Source organism: Procambarus clarkii, chromosome 2 (assembly GCF_040958095.1).
Source record: "Procambarus clarkii isolate CNS0578487 chromosome 2, FALCON_Pclarkii_2.0, whole genome shotgun sequence".
In the NCBI taxonomy this organism is placed as follows: Eukaryota; Metazoa; Arthropoda; class Malacostraca; order Decapoda; family Cambaridae; genus Procambarus; species Procambarus clarkii.
This window is the reverse complement of record NC_091151.1, coordinates 37626127-37650337: the sequence shown is the minus strand read 5'-3', so window position 1 is coordinate 37650337 and position 24211 is coordinate 37626127.

Sequence of the window (24211 nt, the reverse complement as noted above, 5' to 3'; positions counted from 1 at the left end):
CATGAAAAATGTGTGGAGTGTATGTTTAGCATGTTAAGGGACTTAAATAGATAAGCTGTGTGTTGTCTGAAGACAGAGTTTGTTATAGTTCTGATAACAGATTTTTGCTGAGTGATGATAAGCTTGAGGTAATTTGCAGTGGGTGAACCCCATGCACAGATACCATATGTAAGATAGGGATAGATTAGTGCGTAGTATAATGAGAGGAGAGCAGAGTGGGGAACATAATATCTGATTTTTAGAAAGTATACTGACTGTTTTTGAGACTTTTTGGGTGTGTTATATGTGGGTGCTGAAGTTCAGTCTTCAGTATAGTTCAGACAAACACTATAGTTCAGTATTTTGTAGCAGTCAGGAAACGTTCCAGCAAATGTCAACAAGAAACTGTAGTGAAGGTCAGTGTAGTTTTGTTCACCAGTTGTCGTGACAACGGGGTCGGGTGGCAACCATTGCAACACAAGATTGCAATTATTGGGGACTGTTGACGTCACAGCTCACGCCTGACGCACAGGGTAGAGCGGGAAGATACACGCATAGCTGGGTGAGTACGTGCTTGTATACACAGAAGCATACATACGTGCATGCATATATAACCATGCACACACACACACACACACACACGTACACCCTGGCAGCCGTCAGGGTGCCCTGACGGCGGAGTAGACAGCGCTGGGGATTCGTAGTCCTAAGGGCCCGAATTCGATCCCCGGCGTGGCCGGAAACAAATGGGTAGAGTTTCTTTCACCCTGATGGGACTGTTCACCTATCAATAAATAGGTACCTGGGAGTTAGACAGCTACTACGGGCTGCTTCCTGTGTGTGTGTGTGTGTGTGTGTGTGTGTGTGTGTGTGTGTGCGCGCGCGCGCGCGCAATTACCTAAGTGTAGTTACAGGATGAGAGCTACGCTCGTGGTGTCCCGTCTTCCCAGCACTCTGTCTTATAACGCTTTGAAACTTCTGACGGTCTTGGTCTCCACCACCTTCTCACCTAACTAGTTCCAACCGTCTACCACTTTGTGAAAGTGAATTTTCTTATATTTCTTCGGCATCTTTGTTTAGTTAGTTTAAATCTATGACCTCTTATTCTTGAAGTTCCAGGTCTCAGAAAATCTTCCCTATCAATTTTATCAATTCCTGTTACTATTTTGTACATTTTTGTACTTTTACGTACGTCATCTTTTACGTACGTCATCTTTTACGTACGTCATCTTTTACGTACGTCATCTTTTACGTACGTCATCTTTTACGTACGTCATCTTTTATTATTCTGTCTTTTAATTTTGGTATATTTAATCCCTCTAACCTCTCCTTGTAAATCTTGTACTACAGTTCTGGGAACCGCTAAGTGGCATCTCTTTGCACCTTTTCCAGTTTGTTAATGTGCTTCTTAATATATGGGCACCATACAACCGCTGCATATTCCAGCTTTGGTCTAACAAAAGTCATGAACAATTTCTTTGGTATTTCGTCATTCATGTATTTAAAGGCAATTCTGAAGTTAGAAAGTGTAGCATAGGCTCCTCGCACAATGTTCTTAATGTGGTCCTCAGGTGATAGTTTTCTATCTAGAACCACCCCTAGCTCTCTTTATCAGACTTCTTTAAAGATTTCTCACATAATTTATAGGTTGTGTGGGGTCTATGTTCTCCAATTCCACATTCTATAACATGGCATTTATTCACATTAAATTCCATTTGCCAAGTGTTGCTCCATATTCTTATTTTGTCCAGGTCTTCATGAAGGGCATGACAATCATCTAGGTTTCTTATCTTCCCTATTATCTTAGCATCATCAGCAAACATGTTCATATAATTCTGTATTCCATCTGGTAGATCGTTTATGTAGACAATGAATATCACTGGTGCAGGAACTGAACCCTGTGGTACTCCGCTTGTGACATTTCTTCAGTCCGATACACTTCCTCTTATTACTGCCCTAATTTTTCTATCAGTCAGAAAAATTTTCATCCATGTTAGCAGCTTACCTGTCACCCCTCAATGTGTTCCAGTTTCCAGAACAACCTCTTATATGGAAGTCTGTTGAAAGCCATTTTTAAGTCCAAATAGATGCAGTCAACCCAACCATCTCTTTCCTGTAAAATTTCTTTGGCGCAATCATAGAAACTGAGTAAATTTGTTACACAGGATCTTCCAGATCGAAAACCATACTGACGGTCTGATATTATATCGTTATCTCCAGGTGTTTTATCCATTTAGTTTAATTATTTTTTTCAAATCATAATTTTCAATCGCAGTCTCATGTGTGGTATTGTATGAAAGGTTTTTTGGCAGTCCAAAAATATGCAATCTGCCCAACCTTCTCTGTTTTGCCTTATTCTCGTTATTTTATCATAGAACTCCAACAAATCATAGTTTGTTAGGCAAGATTTCCCTTTCCAGAACCCATGTTGAAGATTGTTTACAAACCTATTCTTCTCTAGGTGTGCAACCAGTCTTAGCCTAATTATTCTTTCAAGTATTTTACAGGGGAATGCTTGTCAGTGATACAGGTCTATAGTTAAGGGCCTCCTCCCTATCACCTTTCTTGAAAACATTTGCCCTCTTACAGCAATTGGGCAATTCTCCTGACATAAGTGATTCATTAAAGATCGTTGCCAAAGGCACGCTGAGGGCCTGCGCTGCCTCTTTTAGTATTGCATCCGAGATCATGCCATTTATTTTAGTTTCTACTATTGCAACTATGTCAGGATCTGCCTCACTAACTCTTGTTTTTACCTCTTCTGCTTTATACTTTTATTTTATAAGTGCATTTGAATAATATTAGTTGGGTAGCCGGTTATGAAGAGAGCTTTATAGCTCACACAAGTACGTTTACTCAGCATTACACACATATTCCATGTCATACATGTACTTATATGTTTAGGAAACCATTATTAATTCCTTACATCCCAAACAGGTAATTGTGAGGGAAGTTAGTGAAGCAGGAAACTGGCTCCCAACATAATTATTCATATTTGTTACCCTGCTGTACAACAAGCCTTGTAGGCCTCCAGACAGTCGCCATTACGTGGCACTGAGGCACAGGGCCACACCCAATTCTGATGCCACAGTTACACAGCCTTAGCAAGCCCTAACAACAGTAGCAGCTAAGGCCCTTTTATGTTTCATACTGTAGACATAGCATTAGTAGTTATTAATTTAATTTGCTGTAGTATAATAGTAGATTAGACCACCATATGTGATATGATTTATAATATATATATCAAAGACGAGGTAGACAATTTGTGGTTTATGAAGGAGCCACTTCAAAGTGGTTTAAGCTACAAATTGTCCCTTCCATTGTGTGAGAAGTTCTAGCAGCAGAATCAGAATATACAGTCCACTCACTACTAACGTATTATTAACTTACTACTAACTAAAATAATCAAATAATATAATATTAAAGTCAATTAAAAAATAAATATGTAATAATTCATAAAAGAAAAAAAATTAAGACTGCTAGGATTTTCCCACACCAGGGGCTTGTGGTGGGGTCCAGGCCATTGGCTAGGTATAATGCGTTCAGTTCACTGACAAAACGGTGGTTGGTCCTATTAGAGCAACCAGCGATGGGTTGCTTTGCATATGGAGTAGTGAACTCTAGGTTCAGATTTTCGTCCTCGATATTGTCTATGAGAGTTGGTTGGACAGCGATCCACTGGCTGGTCCTGCTGGTAAAGACAGTTCTTCCGGCCAGGAACTGACGTGGGAAGTGATGATGTAGGTGGTGCTCCTTGCGAAGTATGGCATCATTGGTGAAGTGTTTTTCTAGTTCTTCCTCACATGAAAAGAAGAGCACGATATCATCACCTTCCTGACTAATGTCAGTGGTTGTGATGCCGGCCACGTCCTTCAGGACCTTCAGAATATTGCTTTCCAGAAAGCATGACCATCAAGGAGGAGGGGGGGGGGGGGAGCTCTAACCTTTAGACGTTTGGGTCGCATTGTGTCCACACCCTCAACGGGTCGCAGTGTGAATGATATATAGTAGTAGAAATAGAAATATATAGTAGAAATATATAGTAGACTATTAGGGATACCTGGTGGTGACCAGGATAATCTCCCCTCCCCTTATTCCCCCCCCCCCCCACCATCAACCTGAGTTGTGAGTGATGTGAGAGGGCTGTCCGGAGGCTTGTGTGAGAGCTGTGAGAGGGCTGTGAGAGGGCTGTCCGGAGGCTTGTGTGAGAGCTGTGAGAGGGCTGTGAGAGGGCTGTCCGGAGGCTTGTGTGAGAGCTGTGAGAGGGCTGTCCGGAGGCTTGTGTGAGAGCTGTGAGAGGGCTGTCCGGAGGCTTGTGTGAGAGCTGTGAGAGGGCTGTCCGGAGGCTTGTGTGAGAGCTGTGAGAGGGCTGTCCGGAGGCTTGTGTGAGAGCTGTGAGAGGGCTGTCCGGAGGCTTGTGTGAGAGCTGTGAGAGGGCTGTCCGGAGGCTTGTGTGAGAGCTGTGAGAGGGCTGTCCGGAGGCTTGTGTGAGAGCTGTGAGAGGGCTGTCCGGAGGCTTGTGTGAGAGCTGTGAGAGGGCTGCCCGGAGGCTTGTGTGACAACATGCTGGTGCTGTGTCAACAACATCAAGTGCTGGAAGGGTGAGTGTACCTCATCAGCATGCATGAGGCGGGAGAATGAAGGTGAAGTTGAGTGCGAACTGATAGATGAGTACAGAAGAGGAGCAGATAGTGATCTCAGAGATAGAGAACCTGGACAAGTGAACCTTTAGTGCCGTGTGAGATGTATACAGTAAATGTGTGCTTAACTGTGAGAGAATGGGAGGCGCTGCTTGGTGGGATAAAGGGGCAGCAAAACCAACTGATGATAAGACTAAGAAATGGATTTTATTAATACAAAGCAAACGAAAGAGAAAGAAAACGAGAGTATGATGCGAGTAATTGATATGTGAAAGGATTAAACTTAAGCCAAAACTGAAAGGAGTAAACTTAAACAAAAAAAGTGAATGAGAAAACGGAGAAAAATTATTTAGAAAATGGGAAGCGCTTTTGGAAAGCATCAAGAAGGTGCAACAGAGAGGCTGATAAAAGGTTTGAGGAGAATGTTAGAGACAGACATGTGAGTGTTAAATAGTGAAGACGAGATCAGAAGTGGGTAGAGAGAATACCGAGAAAACTCTCTGATTTCCAGTAACTTCCAGTAATTTCCAGTAACTCTCTGATTTTCCAGTAGAGGGTATTATATTCTAAATATGGGCATTTGGTTAAATTGTCCCAGAAACAACTAGCTTGACCATAACTGTTCTGGTGTTGGTGCTTGCCAATGGCAACGGTCAGGCCTCGGCCCAGGGTGTCACGGCACCACTGTGCGTGCTTCCGTGTCAGTCTGTATGCGTGTCTGTGTACCTTAACTTCCCAGCCAAACACCATAACCGGGGCTGGTTCTCTCCTGCAGGTGAGTGCCACCGCCGGTGTCAGGTGCTGCCAACGTGCCACTCGGTGTCAGTGCTGACAACAGCAGGAGGCGCCATGGAGTGTCGCGTGTCTAAGAGACCTGCCGTGCTGACCAACGTCACTGACCGCCCCAAGCTCTACCGGAACCCCACGGCCATCCACTTCCTCTTCACGGGTATGTTGCTGCTGCTCCAACTGTTGCTATTGCTGCTGCTCCTGCTGTTGCTGTTGCTGCTGCTGCTTCTCCCAAACCCTGGTCCAGACAATGATACAGTAAACATTGGTTTATACAGTCCAGAGACAGTACTATTTGTGCCTGCAGGATCATGGGCTCCTGGACCCCACCTTTCTATTGTCGGTTATATAATTACTGACACCCAAACAATTTTACTCTGTCAATCCTCTAAGTAATTTAAAAGTATATATCATGTCTCCTATCTCTCCTTTTTCTCAAGTGATGGCAGGTTAAATTTGTTCAATCTTTCCCCACATCCCATCCCCTCGTAATTCCCAGACAAGACGCGTTTCAGTGATCTAAATGCCTCATAATTTAGGTTCCTGAACAATGTTCTGACTTTTGCCATTGTAGAGTATGCAGCTCATGGTATCCAGTTTACATATACGTTCGGAATTAGGCTTGGACTTACACCCACTCTCAGGGTTTTTTCTCTACCCTTTTCAAGGAGGAATGGTTTCCTTTATTGTGTAATGTTCTTTTGGACTCCTGGCATCTGGTCCATTTTCCCACAACCTTACACTTGCTTGTTTATATATCTGATTCCCTCTAGGTGTTTAACTAGTCTTATTCTCCTTCCGAGTATCTTGCTGCCTGCAGGGGATGCTTGTTAGTGATACTGGTCTGTAGTCCAGTGTCTATTATGTCTCCTTTCTTATATATTGGTATGATAGTCACCATTGTCCAGCAGCTGGGTTAAATTCCTGTCTTAATTGTCTCATTAAAGTCCTGAGGCAGAGGTATACTGAGGGCATGTGCAGCTTCTTTTAACATCCACGGTGAAATATTTTCTAATCCATAGCTATATTTTCAAATAATAATAATAAATGTCCCAATATTTCCTAAGCTGTTATTTCATTATCTATCAATCTCTCGTCTAGTGTTACCTCGTCTCCTAGCACTGGGAGCTGGTATGGATCAGTCCTGAAAACACCATGAAAACTTGCATGTAGCTCCTCACAAATTTCCTTATAATTTTCTGTATGTTCTCCTCCCGTCTTGTACACAACCACTTGCTCTGTACGGTAGAACGACGTTTTCGCTTCATGCAGGTCGGCGTTCAATCCCCGACCGTCCAAGTGGTTGGGCCCCATTCCTTTCCTCACCCCCGTTCCCCCCTGTTCCATCCCAAATCCTTATCCTGTTCTCTTCCCAGTGCTATACAGTCGTAATGACTTGGCGCTTTCCCCTGATAGTTCCCTTCCTCCCCTCTTACACAGTCTAGTCACTTGATCATTTTCCTTCAAATATGACCATGTAGTAACTTTGGTTGCTTCTTTGATATGGTTGTGATGTCGTTTACATAGAACAATTTCTTATATGTTTATGTAATCATTCCTAACTCTTGCATTGTAACACAAGAATTATATATAATATATAGTCTCAGTGGCTGTGGGGGAGTGAAGGTGTGAGAGGGGCTGAGAGGCAGAAGGGTCTGATGAGGAGAGGTGGGCTGAGGGCCAAGTGGGGCTGAAAGGTGATGGTAAGCAGTGTGAAAGTGAGGGGCAGGAGAAGGGGGCTGATCAGGAGAGGTCGGCTGTATCCTCGTGTGTGTGTTTGTGATGTGTGTGGTGGATGGATGCTTGTTTGTGTGTATTTTTGTGAATGTAATGCTTTAAAGTTATTGTTTTATAATGGAATTTTTATTTGATCATTGCATTCAAAAGTTTGTATAGTATTTCTGTGCTTGCAGAGCCACCAAAGTGGAACGAGGTAGAGGACGACGGGTTTGAGTACCAAACAACGGGCCTTACGTTTCCCTGGGGCCAAGGTCCCTCTTGGTGCACTGGTAACTCTAGACTTGTCAACATTATAACCTTGGACCAGATGAGGATCATCATGCGGGAAACTGCCAGTGAGTACATAGTGATCGGTCCGTTTGTGTGTGTTGATCGTCCCAGTGACGGAATCACACAACAAAAACATATTCACTTCTTGCTAACTAGTCAGCACAAAATAATCTTGAATTATTAGTACGACAAAGAAAATGTATTGTAGAATCCGCAGCAACCACACCCAAAAATATTAGAGTATATACACCTGGACTATATATTTATAAAACAATTTGTTCGGATCATTACAATTCGTACTGATCATTTAATGATTTAATCAAATAATTGAATAAGACATGAAGGGCTCCGAATTTTAACCAAACCTAATAACGTATTCAAAATTTAATAGCTTAATTTTGTGATACTGAATCTACCTATGATATATATATTGCAGCTGTGCAGGCTTCCCATGCAAGCTAGGAGCATATATGCATTCCATTGCATTCAACCTCTCTCTCTCTCTCTCTCTCTCTCTCATATATATATATATATATATATATATATATATATATATAATATATATATATATATATATATATATATATATATATATATATAATATATATATATATATATATATATATATATATATATATATATATATATATATATATATATATAAATATATAAATATATATATATATATATATATATATGTCGTACCTAATAGCCAGAACGCACTTCTCAGCCTACTATTCAAGGCCCGATTTGCCTAATAAGCCAAGTTTTCATGAATTAATGTTTTTTCGTCTACCTAACCTACCTAACCTAACCTAACCTAGCTTTTTTTGGCTACCTAACCTAACCTTACCTATAAATATAGGTTAGGTTAGGTTAGGTAGGGTTGGTTAGGTTCGATCATATATCTACGTTAATTTTAACTCCAATAAAAAAAAATTGACCTCATACATAGAGAAAAGGGTTGCTTTATCATTTCATAAGAAAAAAATTATAGTAAATATATAAATTCATGAAAACTTGGCTTATTAGGCAAATCGGGCCTTGAATAGTAGGCTGAGAAGTGCGTTCTGGCTATTAGGTACGACATATATATATATATATATATATATATATATATATATATATATATGTCGTACCTAGTAGCCAGAACTCACTTATCAGCCTACTATGCACGGCCCGATTTGCCTAATAAGCCAAGTTTTCCTGAATTAATATATTTTCTCTAATTTTTTTCTTATGAAATGATAAATCTACCCATTTCATTATGTATGAGGTCAATTTTTTTTTATTGGAGTTTAAATTAACGTAGATATATGACCGAACCTAACCAACCCTACCTAACCTAACCTATCTTTATAGGTTAGGTTAAGTTAGGTAGCCGAAAAAGTTAGGTTAGGTTAGGTAGTCGAAAAACGATTAATTAATTCATGAAAACTTGGCTTATTAGGCAAATTGGGCCGTGCATAGTAGGCTGATAAGTGAGTTCTGGCTATTAGGTACGACATATTATATATATATATATATATATATATATATATATATATATATATATATATATATATATATGTCGTACCTAGTAGCCAGAACGTACTTCTCGGCCTACTATGCAAGGCCCGATTTGCCTAATAAGCCAAGTTTTCATGAATTAATTGTTTTTCGACTACCGAACCTACCTAACCTAACTTTTTCGGCTACCTAACCTAACCTAACCTATAAAGATAGGTTAGGTTAGGTTAGGTAGGGATGGTTAGGTTCGGTCATATATCTACGTTAATTTTAAGTCCAATAAAAAAAAAATTGACCTCATACATAATGAAATGGGTAGCTTTATCATTTCATAAGAAAAAAATTAGAGAAAATATATTAATTCAGGAAAACTTGGCTTATTAGGCAAATCGGGCCTTGCATAATAGGCCGAGTACGACGTTCTGGCTATTAGGTACAACATATTATATATATATATATATATATATATATATATATATATATATATATATATATATATATTATGCAAGCAGAACTTATTGCAGAAGGAGGAAAGATTCGAGGCAAATACAGAAGCACCACACTGTCCCCGAGCTCAAAGCGGCAGCTCAGAGCCTTCGTGAGAACAAGGAGATAGTCATCAGGAGAGGTGACAAGTCGCCAATATATGTCATTCTTAAAAAAGACGAATATCTGGCAAAAATGAACCTCATACTCTCTGACCAAACTAAATTCCAAAGGGTAACGAAAGACACTACAGCCGAATTGAAAACAAAGGTAAACAGATTGATCAAAACTGAACGCCAAGAAATCCAGACTCCACCTGCCAAAGGTTACTGGGGAATACAAACCTGGGTATGCGTATGGAAACGTCAAGACCCACAAGCCTGGAAACCGGCCAATCATCAGCCAGATACCCACACCCACATACAGACTGGCTAAGTGACTCAATGGCTTGCTGACTTCTTATGTACCTTGTGCTTTCAGTCTGAAGTCTCCAAAGGAATTGGTTGACTTACTGTGGGGAACACGGGCCACAGGGATAAGAGCTTCATTGGACGTAGAATCACTGTTTACCAATGTTCCTGTGGATGAAACAATCAGGATGATAGCGGAAAGAGTATATCATGATCCGGCTTGTACTCCTCTTGACATACCAGAAAACATACTAAGGAAACTACTCCAAGCTTGTACTAAAGAGGCACCCTTCTTGAACCCAGATGGGCACATATATAAGCAAGTAGATGGGGTTGCCATCGGTTCTCCCCTAGGCGTCCTGTTTGCGAACTTCTACATGTTTACCATCGAGCAGAAGGTTTTAGTTGACATGGACTTGAAACCTGCCATATACTGCAGGTATGTTGACGACATTTCTACACAGATACCTGATGTCAGACGTCTGCAGGAGCTGAAGGAGGCATTTGAGTGGAATTCTGTGTTGAGTTTCACTTACGAGATGGAGAAGGATGGGAAGCTGCCCTTTCTAGATGTAACAGTCACGGAAAGGAGCGGAGGCCTCCACATTGCGGTCTACACTAAGGAAACATAGGAATGTGCCTAAATGCCAATAGTGACTGCCCAGACAGGTACAAGAGGAGTGTTGTCAATGCTTACATCGACTGTGCTCTCAGCCACAGCTCAGGATGGAAGCAAGTCGATGAAGAACTCTGTAGGGTAAGGCAGGTCCTAGTCAACAATGGCTTCTCTAATGGTTTTGTTGAAGACATCATAAAAAGAAAGGTAAAACACCATGCAACCTCTGAAGAGTCAACCAACACAACACATGTACCCCCTATTAGACTATTTTACAGGAACTTCTTCTCGACAGCTCATAAAACAGAGGAAAAGGTCCTGAAAGATATTGTTGATAGGAACGTCATCCCTACAGACAAAAATCTGAAAATACAATTGATAATTTATTATAAAACCAAAAAACGGCCAATCTACTCATGAAAAACTCCCAAGACACCAAGCAGAATGCTTTGAAGGAGACCAACGTCGTCTATGCTTTTAAATGCCCACTTGGGGACTGTAATCCCCAAAGAACTCAGTATATAGGCAAGACAACAATGTCTCTTTCCAGGTGACTAACAATGCATAAACAACAGGGCTCCATCAAGGAACATATAATCTCTTCTCACAACCACACCATCACCAGAGAAATCTGAACAAAAAACACAGAAATCATCGATAAGTACAGCGATAGCAGGCGGCTTGACATCAGCGAGGCACTACTCATAAAAAAGTCAACACCAGCAATCAACAGCCAATTAATGCACAACTATATTCTACCCACTTCAAGGTACCGTATGGACAGTAAGTCAGTAATATATATATATTGTCGGGGTGTCTCTCTCTCTCTAGCCAGTCACCACCAAGTATTAGTAGTGATAAACGTTACTTACGGTAGCCCCCACGGGTCTGCACTCGATCCTCACGGTGCCACTGTTCACCAGAAGTCTCTCTCAGTCTGTCTCCGGCTGGCCTCGTAGCCTAAGGACGAGTGAGAACACGATCACTTCACCTGATCATGTGCCCGCCCCGACAGAGGGCTCTACCGCTCACTATAGGTCGCCAACTGGTGTTTACCATGTCCAGTAACACCTCAGTGGAATAGTAGTAATATAGTAGTGGCCCCAGGGAATACTAATCAATTTGGTAACAAGTAAGTATATGTTTAAATCACTCACTCTTAGATAGTCTTAATAGCAACAAGGTAGTGGAAGGTTGACACAAACACGGTGGTCGTTTTGTAGTTTACTTAAAAGTAAACCGGGCCTTGCATAGTAGGCCGAGAAGTGCATTCTGGCTACTAGGTACGACAATATATATATATATATATATATATATATATATATATATATATATATATATATATATATATATATATATATATATATATATGTCGTACCTAGTAGCCAGAACTCACTTATCAGCCTACTATGCAAGGCCCAATTTGACTAATAAGCCGAGTTTTCATGAATTAATTGTTTTTCGACTACCTAACCTACCTAACCTAACCTAACTTTTTCGGCTACCTAACCTATAAAGATAGGTTAGGTTAGGTTAGGTAGGGTTGGTTAGGTTTGGTCATATATCTACGTTAATTTAAACTCCAATAAAAAAAAATTGACCTCATACATAAAGAAATTTGTAGATTTATCATTTCATAAGAAAAAAATTAGAGAAAATATATTAATTCAAGAAAACTTGGCTTATTAGGCAAATCGGGCCTTGCATAGTAGGCTGACAAGTGCGTTCTGGCTATTAGGTACGACATATATATATATATATATATATATATATATATATATATATATATATATATATATATATATATATATATATATAATAATATATATATATAATATATATATATATATATATATATATATATATATATATATATATTATATATATATTATATATATATATTATTATATATATATTATTATATATATATTATATATATATATTATTATATATATATTATTATATATATATTATTATATATATATTATTATATATATATATATATATATATATATATATATATATATATATATATATATATATATATATATATATATATATATATATGAATGAAAACTCACACCCCAGAAGTGACTCGAACCCATACTCCCAGGAGCAACGCAACTGGTAACTACAGGGCCCCTTAATCCACTTGACCATCACGGCCGTCAAAAAGGAAGTGATAGCCGAGGCTATTTGAGCCACTTCCCCGACGGCAACTCGGATGGTAATCTTGGGCATAGCATTTCACCAAATCACCTCATTCTTTGGGGCACACGTGAGGAACACAAATGCGAACAAGCATTTGTGTTCCTCACGTGTGTCCAAAGAATGAGGTGATTTGGTGAAATGCTATGCCCAAGATTACCATCCGAGTTGCCGTCGGGGAAGTGGCTCAAATAGCCTCGGCTATCACTTCCTTTTTGACGGCCGTGATGGTCAAGTGGATTAAGGCGCCCTGTAGTTACCAGTTGCGTTGCTCCTGGGAGTATGGGTTCGAGTCACTTCTGGGGTGTGAGTTTTCATTCGCATAGAGTCCTGGGGACCATTCAGGCTTGTTCGCATATTATATATATATATATATATGCGAACAAGCCTGAATGGTCCCCAGGACAATATGCAACTGAAAACTCACACCCCAGAAGTGACTCGAACCCATACTCCCAGAAGCAACGCAACTGGTATGTACAAGACCAGTTCATGAGGTGATTTGGTAAAATGCTATGCCCAAGATTACTATCCGAGTGCCGGCGGTGGGGTGGTTCAAATAGCCTGGGCTATCACCTCATTATGTCCGCTCGTGATGGTCAAGTGGATTAAGGCGTCTTGTACATACCAGTTGCGTTGCTTCTGGGAGTATGGGTTCGAGTCACTTCTGGGGTGTGAGTTTTCAGTTATATATATATATATATATATATATATATATATATATATATATATATATATATATATATATATAACACTAAGAACTCTTTGACCCGGCCAGGATTCGAACCAATGCCGTCCAGGATCACCCCTAAACGGCTGCCCCCACGGATCTTAGCCCCTCAGTTCCTGGCGCCACTATCCGCCCCGGGGCTCCCCCAGTCGGCCAAGAGCTGGCCTTATACACCCCTAGCGAGTGGGGAGGTTCAAGCCTCTTATAACTCACCTGAACCTGCCCGTACTTATTTATTTATTTATTTATGCATATACAAGAAGGTACATTGGGAATGTGAGGATACATAATATGGTAATTACAATCTTGTAGAGCCACTAGTACGCGCAGCGTTTCCGGCAGGTCCTTAATCCAAGAAAATTTAAAGTAGGTAAATACTTGCAAAATTTATAAAAAAACAAAATGATAACAGTTACATGGCAAGAAAAAAAAAGATGAGAGAAAATTGTAGGTACAGTATATTAAAGCACATAGGTAGCCAAGATTGATTGCAATGACAGCTTGAATGGTAGTTGACAAAAATTGGTAGGCACAATACAGCATATGGCTAGCACATAAAAGACAGCAATGAACACAATTATAGGTTGTTTGGGTTAAATACATAAAAATTAGGAGATTGAGTAACACTAGGTACAGAGCAAATTTAAAGCTCAGCTCAGTGTAGGAAACTAAGAAAATGAAAATAGGTACTTTTGGGTTTTGCTTTTAAATAAGGCAAAAGTTTTACAGTTTTTCAATTCACTAGGGAGTGAGTTCCATAGACTAGGTCCCTTAATTTGCATAGTGTGTTTACACAGATTAAGTTTGACCCTGGGGATATCAAAGAGATATTAATTTCTGGTGTGGTGATAATGGGTCCTATTACATCTGTCCAGGGAGAGTTTCAGAGCATGGTTTGCATTTAAGAACAGGGTTTTGTAAATGTAGTTGACACGGGAGAATGTGTGGAGGGAGTTAATATTTAGCAAGTTTAGGGATTTAAATAAGGGAGCTGAGTGTTGTCTGAAAGCAGAGTTAGTTATTATTCTGATAGCAGATTTTTGCTGCGTGATGATGGGCTTAAGGTGGTTTACAGTGGTAGACCCCCATGCACAGATACCATAATTAAGATAAGGGGTAGATTAGTGCATAATATAGTGAGAGGAGAGCAGAGTTAGGAACATAATATCTGATTTTGGAGAGTATACCAACTGTCTTAGAGACTTTCTTGGTTATGTGTTGAATGTGGGTGCTGAAATTGAGTCTCTTGTCTAGGAATAGGCCAAGAAACTTGCCATCATTTTTATTACTGATGTTAATGTTGTCCATCTGTAGCTGAATTGCATTTGATGATTTGCTTCCAAATAAGATGTAGTAAGTCTTTTCGATGTTTAATTTTAGTTTGTTCGTTGACATCCATAAGTGGACTTTTTTTAATTCATTATTCACAACATTATTTAGTGTATGTGGGTTGAAGTCTGAATAGATAAGGGTAGTATCGTCAGCAAACAATATAGGTTTGAGAATATTAGAGACATTAGGCAGATCGTTAATATATATAAGAAATAGAAAAGGTCCTAAGATACTGCCCTGTGGCACTCCAACGGTAATTGGTAGAGTGGAAGAAGTTGTATCATTGATGGTTACATATTGGTGTCTGTCACTAAGATTGGATCGGATGTAGTCAAGGGCAAGGCCTCGGATTCCATAATGCTGGAGTTTAAGTAAGAGGTAGTAGTGATTAACAGTATCAAAGGCTTTTCTTAGGTCAATGAAGAGTCCAATCGGAAACTCATTTTTGTCAAGAGCTGAGTAGATTACGTCAAGGAGACTAATGATTGCATCGTTGGTGCTCTTTTGGGACCGGAAGCCAAACTGGCAGGGGCTGAGTATGTTGAATTTTACGAGGTAGGAATAGAGCTGTTTGTAAATAATTTGTTCAAATATTTTTGATAGAATGGGTAGATTTGATATTGGTCTATAATTGTTTATGTCCGCCGGATTGCCTCCTTTATGGACTGGCGTTACTCTTGCTTTTTTGAGGATATCAGGGAAGGTGTGACACACTATAGATTTGTTGAACAGTAGGGCTCTGGGAGGCGCTTTTGTATACAATGAACGGAATTTCACTGGTGTTCCCTGCCTTGGTTTTTAGAGAGTGTATGATGAACACAACATCTGCCGGGCTGATTGGTGAAAGGAGAAGAATGTTTGGATTGCTGCCTGAGAGAGATGTGTTAATATGTGTCTGAGTCTGTGGGATTTTTCTGGCAAGATTAGCACCAACCGATGAAAAGAAACTATTAAATTCATTTGCCATTTCTAAATCAGTTGACGATATATCCCAATCCTTGCAGAGTTTTATTTGGTTATGTGAGTGTTGTTTAGTTCCTAGGATACTAGAGATTGTTTTCCAAGTGCTTTTCATGTTGCCTTTTGCTTCATTGAATCTATTCACAAAATATGCAAGTTTTGCCTTTTTTATGATACTGGTAAGCATTGATGAGTACCTTTTAGCTACTTCCTTTGAAACTAGGCCAATCCTAAGTTTCTTTTCATATTCATGTTTCTTGTTGATTGAGTTGAGAATGCCACTTGTGAGCCAATGATTGTTTAATCTTTTGTCAGTTACTTGCTTGGTAAGATGGGGACAATGAAGGTTGTAGAGGCTTAGAATTTTGGAGAGGAAGAGGTTAGCTAATGAATTTATATCCTGGGTATTATTGAATTCAGAATCCCAGTTAATATTGTGAAGTGCATCTGTAAGATTGCCTAAAGCTGATTCACTGTGTAGCCTAAATGAAAGTTTCTTGCTTTTTGGTGGTGTTATGTCCATGTTTGCTTTGAGAAAGGTAGGATAGTGGTCAGTTGTTCTGTCGTAGATTATACCAGATACATGGGGAGCTGTTATGTTTGTCCATATGTGGTCCAAGGTAGTGGCTGACGTTTGAGTGACTTGGGTAGGTTTGGTGATTGTGGGGATTAGCATACAGGAGTTCATGCTGTTAAGGAAATTGTCAACTTGAGAGCAATTACTGACACTGGGAGGTTCAACTTGAGAGCAATACTGACACTGGGAGGTTCAACTTGAGAGCAATACTGACACTGGGAGGTTCAACTTGAGAGCAATTACTGACACTGGGAGGTTCAACTTGCGAGCAATTACTGACACTGGGAGGTTCAACTTGAGAGCAATTACTGACACTGGGAGGTTCAACTTGAGAGCAATTACTGACACTGGGAGGTTCAACTTGAGAGCAATACTGACACTGGGAGGTTCAACTTGAGAGCAATACTGACACTGGGAGGTTCAACTTGAGAGCAATACTGACACTGGGAGGTTCAACTTGAGAGCAATACTGACACTGGGAGACTGGGAGGTTCAACTTGAGAGCAATACTGACACTGGGAGGTTCAACTTGAGAGCAATACTGACACTGGGAGGTTCAACTTGAGAGCAATACTGACACTGGGAGGTTCAACTTGAGAGCAATACTGACACTGGGAGGTTCTATCTTTAATATCTGGTCTGCTCAGGTCGCCAGCTGCGTGTTTATACTCGTGTCCCAGCAACACGTCAGTGGTCTCATTGGTTATCTTAATTAAGGATGCAATGTCTCGTGCAGTACTAGGTGTCATTAACGGTCTCACTTACATATATATAACCCTAGAGAATGGAGGCTCACTTAAACTCATTAGTTAGTTTAAAGTTTACTGAAGGTATATACATACATATAAATGGCATAAAGAAATGTCTCTAAGTGGATATCGTCCGCTGTCGTCAAGACTCCTCATGACAGTCTCTGGCAACACGGTCAGCTGACCAGATCCAACCGTCAGACGGCGGGACACACCTCGCGCCTCATAAGCAACACGATCAGCTGACGGCTCCAACTGTCAAAACCAGCCGGGGCTCTCCCGGCTTCTGGCAACGCGTTCAGCTGGGTGTTTCAAAGTTCATTGCTGGCTCCTTGCAAACCAATTACTACCTCCAGGATCACTAAAATCATCGCATCAACATATTAATCCTCACACGCACCAACAAGCCTACATGAGCTCTTGGCTCCTAGCCTAACACTCTGTCACTTAGACAATAAAATGATAAGTAGAAATGTTCACAATATATAAAATACCCTAGCTCGCCTAGATCAAAGGGTTAAAGGGAGGGACAATTATCTACCTTACTTCATTCCAACCACGAAGCCGACTCGTCCTCTGTTGAGGGATGTTGAGGTTCCTGGTCCTGGCTTCTGGTCCCCTGACGATCAGTTCCCGCACCCACAGGTTCCTCCATCGTCCTCGTGGTATCGCGTCCTCGCCGTGCTCACTCTCGACAGGTACTGCCTTCCTCCTCCTCTTCTCCAGAGTACTGGAGACAGGTACCTCCATCATCGTCCTCCACCCTCACTGGCATTGTCGGCACCTCGCAGTCCAGCACAGCTTCCCCTCACCTCACTGCCAGTAGATTTGGCCTAGCTGTAGCTTCTCACTTGATATGTGTAACTCGTTCCGCTGGGCCTCCCAGATGTATCCAGCCCCAACGTTCATCTGCTGCAGACTCTTGATAGAGCTCTTGGCTCTCTATTCCGACCCGTCCTTGCTTCTGGGCACTCCATGGAAGTTGGATGGCCTCCCAGACTGTCTGCAGTATCGAAGCGAAGCTTAAATCTACTGGTAAGGGCTTCTCTAGATCCGGAGCTCACTCGAGCGCGTCCTCACCCTAGGGTGGCTCGTGACGTACTTTCTCCCACTCAGGCGCCAGCCACCCCGAGAGCCCTCCGCCTCGTGACGTCACACCGCCCGAGGGCTCTCGTCATTGGTCACTTCCGGCATGTGACCTCACCTGGCCAATCAGGTGCCGGGAGGAGTCACGACGTCTTGGCGGGAAATAGGATAGCTCGGCGCCGTCTTGTGCCCCAATACGCGCAAGCCCCTTGCATTATCAAACTTAACTGGCCATTTTACAGCCAGCTTAATCACGCTCCACACTTTCCCACACATGAAAATGTTCCCTGAACATCAGAGAATACTTAGTTTACGGAGATATGACTTTTAAGCTGGAAAGGAAGAAATATAGGGGTGGGACACCGTTACATACCCCTGCCCTTAAAATAAGAGTCATATCTGATCAGTGCACACGGGAAAGGGCATCTGCCACAACATTCTCTTTTCCCTTAATGTGCCTTATCTCAAACCAATATTCCTGCAGAAGTAACGCCCATCTCGCTAACCTCTGGTTTGATTTCTTCGTTTTGTAAGGGAGGTCAATGGGTTGTGGTCAGTGAATACCAATACAGGTCGTGCATCTCATCCCACGTACACATCAAAATGTTTCAGAGACATGACATAAGCCAGGGCCTCTTTCTCGACGGTACTGTAGGCGAGCTGATACTTTACAAACTTCTTTGAGTAGAAGGCCACTAGTCTGTGTACCTCGTTCCTTTCTTGGGCCAACATGGCTCCTATTCCCACGTCACTGGCGTCGACATATAGTATGAATCTAGCCGAGAAGTCTGGGGATATCAGAACAGGGGCCTCTGTCAACAGGCTCTTCGTCTTTTCAAAAGATTCCTGGCAGGCCTCCCCCCACTTCCATCTCTTATTCTTGGACAACAACTCCGTCAGAGGGTGGGCTATGGTGGAGAAATTTTCACAGAACCCCCTGTAGTAGCCTATCATTTCCAGATACCAAAGTAACACCTTCCTCGTTCTGGGCACGGGGTACTCCTTGATTGCTGTCACCTTCTGATCAACAGGGGTCACTTCTCCCTTTCTTATAATGAACCCCAAGTACTCCAGACGAGCCTTTCCAAACTCGCCCTTTTTTTTGGATTCACTGTCAAGTTCGCTTCCTCAAGCCTCCTGAACAATTCCGTGAGTCGGACCAAATGTGTTTCCCAATTGTTGGCGTACACCACGATGTCATCTATATACACTGTACATCTTTCAGCCCCCCGAAGCACCTCATTCGTCATTCTTTGGAAGCACCTGCCGCTGTTTTTCAACCCGAACGGCAGCACCTTGTACTGGTATAGTCCGTCCGGCGTGACGAAAGCAGAAATCATCTTCGCCTCTAGGGTCAATGATGTCTGGTAATATCCTTTCAGGAGATCGACCTTTGACACGTACCTGGCGTTGCCTACCTGGTCGATACATTCATTCACGCAGAGCATAGGATGAGAATCCGACACAATGATGGCATTTACCTTCCGATAATCCGTACAAAAACAGTACGTCCCGTAGCTCTTCCTTACCAACAAACAAGGCGAATTCCACTCACTGTTACTGGGCTCCGCTAGGTCGTTCGCCAGAAGATATTCCACTTCTTTCCTCATTAGCTCCCTCTTCTCCGGGCTGACCCGATAAGCATTCTGCTTAATCGGCCTACCACCTCTCATTTCTATTTCGTTACATCCCTTTCAGATGTTGTAACTTCTCTCCGATGCTTCCCGGACTCTCGGTGTTGGAAAGATGAGTGCCATCAGCACGGGCCCATTTCCCTTCTTCCTCCGGTAATTCTTTGTTCAGTCTCATAAACATAACTGCTCTCCCCTCTCCTCCTGGTCGCATCGTCTCGTTTCGAACGGTGGCCTTTCCTTCTTCCTAGAAATACGGCTTCAGATGATCAATATGACACACCTGTGTCTTACGGGGTCGGTCCGGCTTGCTGATTTCATAGTTCACCTGGCCTATTCACTTCACAACCCTGCATGGTCCTTCGAAACGCAGTTCAGTCACCTTGCTCTTTCCGGGTAGCAGCACCATTTACCTGGGTTGCAACCTGGAACTCTCTTGGGACGGCCTTCCGATCATACCAATCAGACATCATTCTCTGGGCCTTTCTCAGATGCTTGGCCGCCAACTTCTTTGCACTTCCAAGTCGTTCCCTGAATTTATACACATACTCGTCGACTGATTTCATGGCCACTCCCGACGCCAGCTGTTCCTTCATCATCGATAGGGGACTACGCACCTCGTGTCCATACACGAGTTGAAACAGTGAGAATCCCAGAGACTCCACCACTGTGTCCCATATCGCAAATAACGCTGGATACTGTGACGGAGTTCCCCCCCTTATAATTCTCCCACGCCTGCAGTAAGAGTCATGTCTACTTTTCCCAAGCGTTCTCTACGTTGCAGGCTACAATTTGATATATGGGAGAGAGTGAAGTGTTCTCGGAGAGCCGAGAAATTTGCGAAATAGTAATATTTTGGCCTGTGGTTTAGGCCCTTTAGGGAGCCAAGATGGCGCTGGCTTCTCTGATCTCCCGCCAAAACCGTGTGACGTCAGTGGCACCGGATTGGTCACCGACAGCAGTGTGGCACCGGGAGCCAATGAAAACTTCCCGTAGCGAAAGTGACGTCACGAAGGAAGGGGGTCCGGCCAGCGCGCCGGGCTGGCGCCATCAGTCAGACACGACACGTCATAGAGGTCGGACGTGCGACGAGTGGTCCTGTCTGTCGGACAGCTGTTTCCCACTACCGTGGATTTACGCGTCACCTGAAGTCCGCCAGTACTCTGAGAAGTCTTCCCTAGTTCATGTGTTGAACCAGAAGAGGGAATTGACGGTTATTTGAGCAACAAGTGCTCCAGTCAGGTACTGTGCCAGTAGCAGTGAAGCCGTGCAGTGACGTATGTTGACGTCTGTGGCAATTCACCAGTTCGTGACAGCGTAGTGGCTGACAGAGCCACTGGGTAGCTGAGGAAGAGAGGACTATTTGGGGAACCGAACGACTGTAGCTGAGACGTAGGCGACAGCCGTTGCTGGGAGAAGACGACGGCCAGGAGACCGACTCCAACCTTCAAGAAGTCAAGGAGGAGGACGGACCTGCAGTGAGGAGGCACGGAGACGACGCGCTAAACGGTGGGACGACGAGAGGCTCTGGTAGGACACGACGACGTGTAGTGTGGGGGCGTTCCCGACACGAGGACCAGGAGCTACATCTCGACTCTCATCGGAGGATAGGGTGAAGTAGGTGGTTCTAGTTCCCTCCCCATTCCCCCTTAGTTAGCTGTGTTATTTGGCTATATTATCTAGCCCGAAGATTTTATATGTCGTGAGCAAGTCTCACCTATGTCACGGTAAAGCACCAGTGTGCTAGACAGTACTATCAAGAGTACTTGTAATATTCATGTTGATTATTGGTGTGTACAGGCACCAGGAACCAGTGATAAATTTACTGTGTTGTGTATATCTTTCTATAGATTTTGATATGAACATATAGTGGTAAATTATATATAAGATTATGCCAGTATTTGGAGGTTAGGCTATGTGCCTAGAAACTATTTATTTTCCATGTATTGATGATTGATTTATATACCATATATATGTCTATGTCCATTCAGTGAATAATCATTTGTGAGTACAGTGAATCATTGCGTTATCGCCCACGAGAGAAAGTACTGAAAACTCCCGTGTTAATATTTCATTATATATTGTTGGATAAATAACAGTGTAAGACCATTACAGTGAATCATTGTAGAATTGATTGTAGAAAAGACTGTTTGAGCCTGAGTACAGTGTAACTAAGTAATTCGGTTTATTTGTGCCAATATAGAGTGTGCGAGTTTCTAGTAATATTGGAGAATTTAAAGAAACCGCGCGCGTGAATCTAGCAAACAAGCAAATTTCGCGCGGAGAGTCCATTGCGATCAGCTGTTCTTGACACTTGATGAGGAGGGGAGAGTGTTGCCCTCTAGCGGTCGCATAATATCCGTGGGAATTACCGGCCGAGTCAGGATCAGTCGATTTATGATTATTGTGTGGCCTTGTGACATCTTTCATACATTTTAAGTAAAATACAAAACTCTCTTTGTGTTTTTATCATTCCCTCCATTGATCTTGTGGCTATACTATACCTGTAAGCATAGAGTGATAACAATAAGTACCTGCCTGATTCCTGATCTTTGAGTGTGACCTTGCCAAGGCTACCACTGAATACACCAGTCCACTGATGGTGTTACTGGCCACCTTAAACACCAGTTGGCGATCTTGTGGATAACCGTAGAGCCCTATTGTTGGGGAGGGCACACGACAGTCGATGTGCACGAGTCGTGTTCTCACTCTTTCTTAATTAGAGGCCGTTAAGATTGACTGGGAGACTCTCCTGGCGTGCAGTGGCGCCGTGAGGATCGAGGGAAGACCCGCAGGGCTACGGTGAGTTACCTTGAGCATAACTATTGCTCACCCCAGAGTAAGGGTAGAGAATAATAGAGAGGTGAAACCCCCAACAATACACAGCCTCATCCCATTCTGCTCCTTGTACGGCGCAGAACACTTTTAACATGGTCTTCAAGGATGAGTGGAACCTTTCGATCGCTCCTTGCGACTGCGGTCTGTAGGGCGAAGACCGAATCTGGGTTATCCCCCAGCTTGCAATAGTTTGCCCAAACCATCTCGATTGGAACACGCTCCCACAATCAGTCTGAATCTCTTTGGGTATCCCCACCCAGGAGAAAAAACGTTGGAGCTGTCCCATAATACTCTTTGATGTTAGCTGTCACACAGGAACCGCTTCCGGAAACCTCGTTGACGCACACATAATCGTCAGTAGTTATTCCCCCTCTTTGTTCGGGGCAAGGGTCCCACACCGTCTATCAGTAGATGCTCAAACGCTTGTCCAAAAGCAGGAACAGGAACCAGAGGGGCCCTCGGTATTGCCGGCACGTTCTTTCCCGCCCTCTGACAAGAAAGACACGTTTTACAATGACGTCTCACATCGGCGTCCATTCCCGGCCAATAGAAGTGTTCCCTGATCCGGCTCAGCGTCTTGGTTACTCCCAGGTGACCTGCAGGGTCCACTGAGTGCGCCAAATCCAGCACTGCTCCTCTGCATCGAGTCAGTAACACTACCTGCTGCTTCACTCCCAGTGCCTCCATATCGGCTTCGGTCCTCACTGGCCTCCACTGCCTCATCATCATCCCCTCTTCTAAGTAGAAATGTGTAGCAGTCTCGGGTCCAGCGCGACCTCCCTCGGCCTCTAGTATCATCTCTGGAAACTCCTCTCAATGCAGTTCGCCCAGTCGAGCACAATCCAACTCGAGAGGACTGGTGAGAGTTATCTGCACTCCGTCATCTGGGTTCCTACTACACTCCATCTGTCCTCTGGTTTCCTCGAAGAGTTGATCGATTCCTAGGCCGTCAGACACATCCTCTCCAGCCTGACTAGATCCACTTGTTTCACCTTTGACACTCAGTCTCGGGAATACCGCACACACAGAGAACGCTCCCTCAGCGATCTCCCTCGCATTTCCCCAGGTGTCCGACGCACTGCTTCCCTTTCTATAGTGTTCCAAACACTCCTCGCCCTTAATGAGGTTTGGAAGTACACATCCCCCACATGAGTCATTTCCCAGAATGACCTGGGCCTCCATCTTAGGCATCGAGGCGCAAACCCCCACCACTAGGGTCTTGCAGCCGTAGTCAGAGTCCAAAAATCACCTCATGAAGAGGCATTCTCACTGGGCCACCAACAGTGGTCACCATGGCCACCCCCCACACTAGTGTCCTCATAACCCTCAGGGAATAGGGTCTCACTAACCAGGATAAAGTCTGCTCCAGTATCTCTCAACATCTTCACTGGAATGGGGTCGGCCCCCTTTATCCCCACGGTACCCTCACAAATGAAAGGATGGATCTTTTCCTCCCTTTCTAGTGGAGATCCGCTCAAAACATTCTTGGCTCCTTGGTCGTCCATTCTGACAAGTGCCATATTTCCGCGTTGCCTGGGGCGACCACACTCACATGCAAAGTGTCCGCGCCCGCCACAATTAAAACATCTGACTCTCCTGGGAGGTGACTCTCCTCCTGTCATTCGGGCAATGCTCCCGGAAACCGCCATCCCCTGGGTTCT